Genomic DNA, 7,349 nt, shown 5'->3' with positions numbered 1-7,349 from the left:
TGTGTATGTGTGTGTGTGTGTGTGTGTTGTTTGATTAAGTCACAAATAAAATTGTTTTGCAGTTGATTTATTGCCCTTGTTTGTTTTCATTAGGTTATCTCATCCTGGATGCAGAGACTTCCCTGGACCCTCACAATCTCCCGGAATCTGTCCAGGAAAAAAGCTTGGATCCCAGACCACTGCCAACACAAGAGGAGTCTTCAGAAGAAGCGGTTCATGAAGGTAATTCACACCCATCAATGTTAGAGGCCCGTGCCCTGGTCGACTGGTCTTTATGTGCGATATGCCAAACAGAAACAGAAGAAAAATTAGTAAATCCGACACAATCAACATTTGCCAAAGCTGGCGTGCAGACTGGGTACGGTCGTGTCGTCGACAATATTTTGAAACTTGAAGCCCTTGGGGATTCGTCTGTGTTTGTTTTAAACAAGGATCTCCTTGAACAAGGTAACTATATGAAGACAACCTTTGAAGAGAAAAAAGCTGTATGGCACAGAACCTGCAGGAACAAATTTGATACCGGAAAGTTGCTCGTGCTGAGAAGAGATACTTGAAAGAAGAAGATAATGACCAGAAAGAACTGCACAGCCCCGTCAAAACAAGGACGACGATAGGACCTGTGTGTGACCGCGATGCGGAAAAGATGGTACTTCTGAAAAACTTGTGAACGCATGTACATTTACCATCTACCAAACAATTCGTGAATATGCAGAGATTGTGCAGGACCGATCACTCTTGGGAAAATTATCAGAGGGGGATATGCATGCCTTGGACGCCAAATCATTCATCTTGCAAGTTGACTTTGTACAATAAATCTAAAAAAAAAAAGCCTTAGCAGAACGGGGAATTAATGACGCACACGAACAAAATGAGTTAACAGTGTTAAGTCAACTCCTTTCTTTCATTGAAGAAGAGAGAGAAAGCAAGTCCATGTCACTGTTCAAAATGTCTGAACTGTGCAAAGTGTATGACAGCCAGTTTCGTGAGCTGGACTGTTCATATAACAAAAAGGTTCATACAACAAGACTCAAAGAAAGACTTCTTCATATGGTGCCAAATCTGCAAGCTCAAAGGCAAGGTAAAGAAACTGTCCTTATTTTCGATACAGACGTCAGCAGTTTGCTGAATTTTGCAAGAACATTAGATGATGACGCATTTCATTCATCTTGCACGTGCCGCACAGATTGTCCGTAAAGATATCCTTTCCAAAGACTATTGTTTTGACGGTACTGTTAAGGCCTCAGCAGACGTTGTTCCCGAAAGTCTGCGTGCACTCACAGGTATGATAATGCATGGAAACGTGTCTGGTTTGACTTTGACGGAGATCAGCAACAAGCAGAAGTCAGTGTCGTCAGTTTACGAAGTTCTGATGTTCAACACAAGGAAAGGAGACAAGAGAAGTAAACGACCCACATCTTCAAGGTCATTTCACTCAACGTCGAGGGAAACACCACTGGCCAGAAAGAGAAAATGTAAGTTTTACGCCCTCACGGCAAAGCCATTAGGGGCATGTTACACGGAAAATCGGCCTTTGTATGAAAATAAAAACTATAAATGCAGGGGGGGGGGGGGGGGTAGGGGTGTAGACCGCTGGCTGCCGGCTGCTAGAGGAGACCTGAAATGAGCTAGGGACCGGGTTGGGTCGTCTTGGGTCAGTGCTGAAATGGTTACAGCGCCTCTACCGACTGGGCAAACTCCCCACCCAATATGTTGGGGTCAAGAAGTTCCATGGAGGGCGGGGGGTATGGAGTAACACATAGTGTTTTGCTCAGAACATTCCCACCCAAGCAGAGCCGCGCTAGGGGTACGCATTACCGTGGAGCTGGCAGTCAGTGCTACCAAATGTCGTCTGTGTCTACCACTCGGTGGTGACTTAATGTGGGTCTATGTAAGCAGATGCCAGCGCAAGCAATCTGATGCAGAGTCAGGAGGCGGTTTGGTACAAGAGAACCTTAGAGGCCACAGCCTCGGCCGTCTAAGGGATCTGTGTGTATGGAGGCACATTTGGTTTCTGAGGTTCAAGCGGAGCTGTTGCATCTGCTCCCAAGTTCCCGTCTCTCAGGAGGCGTTTTTGGTATGGAAGCAAACCTGTAGGTTGGGGCCTCTGCCTCTGCCTTTCAGGATGCCAGGACTACAAAATGTGTGTCTGTGGATCTGTGCTGTGCTGGGTCTGCTGCAAGCACACTAGAACCAGCTCGCAACAGTTGAGGTGAACAGATTGGTGACCAAGACCATCATCGGTATCTCTCCGAAGGATGGGTGTGGGCGGAGAAAGTCTTCCAGACTAAGGGCATTCTCCCTTCTGTAGCGGATGAGACTAGCCATCTCTTCCTTGAGAGTGTCACAACCTTCAAACACGTGTTTGAGGTGTCCAGTCTTGCCACACTGACAGACTGCCTTGTCCCAGTAGATGCGGCTGCTGACCGTGCGCAAGCTACACAACAGGCTCATGGGTCTCGGGGGGAGTGGGAGGTGGAGCCCTTTCCTATTGTAGGGGAGGTGTATCCATCCTCTCTCTTCACATGTTTGTGACAGAGTCTGCTCTCTTTCCTCTCTTTTTAGCTTGGCTAGCAGCAGTTTGGCTTCCTGGCAGGAGAGCCGAATGTCTGTCATTGGCATGGTTGACATAGCCGCTGGCCATATATATATATACTGGCCTTCTTTTATACCTCAGAACAAGGCAGAAGGAAGTCATGTGCTCCTGTGGCGGCTCATGCTACAGAAGTGACATCCAGGCCTCATAAACATCGAGATAGACGGAAGTTCTGTATTGTTGTTTGCGGGAAAGTAAGGTAAGTGATATCAAGCTCATGATCACTCAAAATGCGTGTCAAGCGATTTAGTGACCTTGTTACCTTTCCAATGGATACATTGTTTACTCTGATAAGCAGATATGGATCCATCAAACATTGCTGTTTTGCGAAAGTTTAAGAAGATGTCGCGTAGGCATCGTTTCCCTTTTCGCGAGTAAAACGAACAACACGCGCCCCGAAACCGAGTTTACAATTTGGTGAAAGATGTATTTCTTTCACTGTGAACATGAGACTGCGTGCTTTTGTGTGTTTAATTGTCGCAAGGGATACTAAAAAGGATGTGTTCTTGCTCTGTTTTGCACTTTTGCTAACTTGCTAATTTTGTGTGCGATTTTAGGAAATGATGCTTTATTTTTTATGACGAGTATAATCGTGATGATTTCATCAAATTGTCATCCTCTCATGCCATTAGGAATACTAAAGGGCTTTCTTTTTCTCATTTTGCAAACCTGATTCTGACAGAAACTGGCAGTATAGAGACTTTTAGAAATGATGCGTTTCTTTTTATGAAGAGTATAGGTTTGAAGGTCATGACCTTTTCCGATCAGTTGTGTCATCCTCTTATTCGATAGAGAATGTAAAAAGGTATATGTATGCCAATTTTGGTGCTTTGTTCAATGATATGCAGTATCCTGCCACGAGTCCCCAGACGTCTGGGGACTCGTGGCAAGAATACACCACAATACTGCAAATCATTGAACAAATTGTAGTTTTCTCAGCAATTGCACATAAAAGTACAAAGAATCGATTAAGAGGATGACACAAGTCATCCAGCAAGTATGAAAGGGTGAAAAAATTAATTAAATAAAAATCGTTTCGAAGGTAAACAACGCAGTGCGGGAGATAACTCCAACACGAGTGATCCGCGACCTTGTGAATATCAGCCAATCAGATTTTAGACGTATCGCTTTGCGCGGAATACTTGTCGTCTGCTTGAAGAGCAACAGCATGGTGTTTGAGTTTGCAGAATGAAGGCGCCTGCTATATATTTTGCACCCACGACCTTCGAGTAAACGGTAAGATGCTTTCAGTTACATGTATACATGTTTTAATGGGGGGGGGGGAGGGTAGACGGGAGGGGGTGAGGGGGGCGCGAAAGTGATTGCAATGAATGCCAGATCTGTATCTGTGTCAATACGTTGAAAAACCACTTCTGTCATTTGATCGACGGAAGGGAGGTGCGCATATAAATAAGTCCTAAACTGGGTGGAGATCAGATTTAAAGATCTCCATAGATCCTGCCAGAACTTGATCGTCCTGTAGATGGTTCCAGTCTACGATTGGTCTGGGAAAATAAGAGTTCCTGTGAAAGCAGCGGCTATTGTTCGTAACACTGTTTCAACAATATTATTTTGTTAACACAAAATCTTGGAAACGCCTTGCTGTTTAGATCTGTTCGTGTTTACCTTGCTTTCGTTTTTATGTGGCCCTGACAGTCAGAAATCAAATTGAATTTTGTACATCTTCGATATGTAGGTAATTGGTAATTAACTCTTGAATCTTGATGATGTTATTGCATGTACAGAAATCGATACGACAGTCTATTAACATTATATGTATCATAAGAAAACACAGACATTTGAAGTGCATGCTTCATTCAATCCACGTGCGTTTTGCGTGCGGTCACTACTGGGTTCTCTCATTCGCTGCACAGAGCCGTAGACGATCATGTCACATATCTAATGTAACCTAATATTCTAGCCATGCGTGTTGGTACGTGTGTGTGTGTGCCGTGTGCCGGTGTGTGTGTGTGTGTGTGTGTATGTGTATGTGTATGTGTGTGTGTGCGTGTCTGTGTTTGTGTGGGTGTGTGTGTCAGTGTGTGCGTGTGCGTGCCTGTGTGGGTGTGTGTGTGTGTGGGGGGAGAGAGAGAGAGAGAGATAGAGAGAGAGAGAATGTATGTGTGCATGTGTGTTTTTATGTGTGTGTGTGAGGGGGGGGGGGGAGTAGTTAAGTCGCATACAGCATTGCCTTTCATGTGATTTATTTCCTTGTTTGTCTGTATTTGATTCGGTTTTATCACTCTGGATACAGAGACGTTTCCTGACCCTCGCATCAGTCAAGAGAAACCATGGATTCAAGACCACTGCCAAAACAAGGAACGTCTTCTGAAGACACGGTTCGCGAAGGTATGAGGCGAAAGGGTGAGGGGGGGGGGATATGCCTGCTCGCTTGTGTATTAGGTGTGTGTGTGTGTGTGTGTGTGTGTATGTGTGTGTGTGTGTGTGTGTTGTTTGATTAAGTCACAAATAAAATTGTTTTGCAGTTGATTTATTGCCCTTGTTTGTTTTCATTAGGTTATCTCATCCTGGATGCAGAGACTTCCCTGGACCCTCACAATCTCCCGGAATCTGTCCAGGAAAAAAGCTTGGATCCCAGACCACTGCCAACACAAGAGGAGTCTTCAGAAGAAGCGGTTCATGAAGGTAATTCACACCCATCAATGTTAGAGGCCCGTGCCCTGGTCGACTGGTCTTTATGTGCGATATGCCAAACAGAAACAGAAGAAAAATTAGTAAATCCGACACAATCAACATTTGCCAAAGCTGGCGTGCAGACTGGGTACGGTCGTGTCGTCGACAATATTTTGAAACTTGAAGCCCTTGGGGATTCGTCTGTGTTTGTTTTAAACAAGGATCTCCTTGAACAAGGTAACTATATGAAGACAACCTTTGAAGAGAAAAAAGCTGTATGGCACAGAACCTGCAGGAACAAATTTGATACCGGAAAGTTGCTCGTGCTGAGAAGAGATACTTGAAAGAAGAAGATAATGACCAGAAAGAACTGCACAGCCCCGTCAAAACAAGGACGACGATAGGACCTGTGTGTGACCGCGATGCGGAAAAGATGGTACTTCTGAAAAACTTGTGAACGCATGTACATTTACCATCTACCAAACAATTCGTGAATATGCAGAGATTGTGCAGGACCGATCACTCTTGGGAAAATTATCAGAGGGGGATATGCATGCCTTGGACGCCAAATCATTCATCTTGCAAGTTGACTTTGTACAATAAATCTAAAAAAAAAAAGCCTTAGCAGAACGGGGAATTAATGACGCACACGAACAAAATGAGTTAACAGTGTTAAGTCAACTCCTTTCTTTCATTGAAGAAGAGAGAGAAAGCAAGTCCATGTCACTGTTCAAAATGTCTGAACTGTGCAAAGTGTATGACAGCCAGTTTCGTGAGCTGGACTGTTCATATAACAAAAAGGTTCATACAACAAGACTCAAAGAAAGACTTCTTCATATGGTGCCAAATCTGCAAGCTCAAAGGCAAGGTAAAGAAACTGTCCTTATTTTCGATACAGACGTCAGCAGTTTGCTGAATTTTGCAAGAACATTAGATGATGACGCATTTCATTCATCTTGCACGTGCCGCACAGATTGTCCGTAAAGATATCCTTTCCAAAGACTATTGTTTTGACGGTACTGTTAAGGCCTCAGCAGACGTTGTTCCCGAAAGTCTGCGTGCACTCACAGGTATGATAATGCATGGAAACGTGTCTGGTTTGACTTTGACGGAGATCAGCAACAAGCAGAAGTCAGTGTCGTCAGTTTACGAAGTTCTGATGTTCAACACAAGGAAAGGAGACAAGAGAAGTAAACGACCCACATCTTCAAGGTCATTTCACTCAACGTCGAGGGAAACACCACTGGCCAGAAAGAGAAAATGTAAGTTTTACGCCCTCACGGCAAAGCCATTAGGGGCATGTTACACGGAAAATCGGCCTTTGTATGAAAATAAAAACTATAAATGCAGGGGGGGGGGGGGGTAGGGGTGTAGACCGCTGGCTGCCGGCTGCTAGAGGAGACCTGAAATGAGCTAGGGACCGGGTTGGGTCGTCTTGGGTCAGTGCTGAAATGGTTACAGCGCCTCTACCGACTGGGCAAACTCCCCACCCAATATGTTGGGGTCAAGAAGTTCCATGGAGGGCGGGGGGTATGGAGTAACACATAGTGTTTTGCTCAGAACATTCCCACCCAAGCAGAGCCGCGCTAGGGGTACGCATTACCGTGGAGCTGGCAGTCAGTGCTACCAAATGTCGTCTGTGTCTACCACTCGGTGGTGACTTAATGTGGGTCTATGTAAGCAGATGCCAGCGCAAGCAATCTGATGCAGAGTCAGGAGGCGGTTTGGTACAAGAGAACCTTAGAGGCCACAGCCTCGGCCGTCTAAGGGATCTGTGTGTATGGAGGCACATTTGGTTTCTGAGGTTCAAGCGGAGCTGTTGCATCTGCTCCCAAGTTCCCGTCTCTCAGGAGGCGTTTTTGGTATGGAAGCAAACCTGTAGGTTGGGGCCTCTGCCTCTGCCTTTCAGGATGCCAGGACTACAAAATGTGTGTCTGTGGATCTGTGCTGTGCTGGGTCTGCTGCAAGCACACTAGAACCAGCTCGCAACAGTTGAGGTGAACAGATTGGTGACCAAGACCATCATCGGTATCTCTCCGAAGGATGGGTGTGGGCGGAGAAAGTCTTCCAGACTAAGGGCATTCTCCCTTCTGTAGCGGATGAGACTAGCCATCTCTTCCTT

At 45.4% G+C, this 7,349-nt stretch overlaps 1 long non-coding RNA gene across 1 annotated transcript; it reads left to right on the top strand.

Moving 5' to 3' along the window:
• The first annotated feature begins 4,782 nt into the window (after positions 1-4,782).
• LOC138946649 (uncharacterized) lies at positions 4,783-5,247 on the top strand. The gene is made up of 2 exons (XR_011449391.1): positions 4,783-4,942; positions 5,111-5,247. It is a non-coding gene; the product is annotated as an uncharacterized lncRNA (long non-coding RNA).
• The last annotated feature ends 2,102 nt before the right edge of the window (positions 5,248-7,349 follow it).

The sequence above is a fragment of the Littorina saxatilis genome, linkage group LG14 (assembly GCF_037325665.1).
Source record: "Littorina saxatilis isolate snail1 linkage group LG14, US_GU_Lsax_2.0, whole genome shotgun sequence".
Classification (NCBI taxonomy): domain Eukaryota; kingdom Metazoa; phylum Mollusca; class Gastropoda; order Littorinimorpha; family Littorinidae; genus Littorina; species Littorina saxatilis.
Note: the sequence above shows the minus strand (reverse complement) of the source record. Positions and strands in the feature narration are given on the sequence as shown.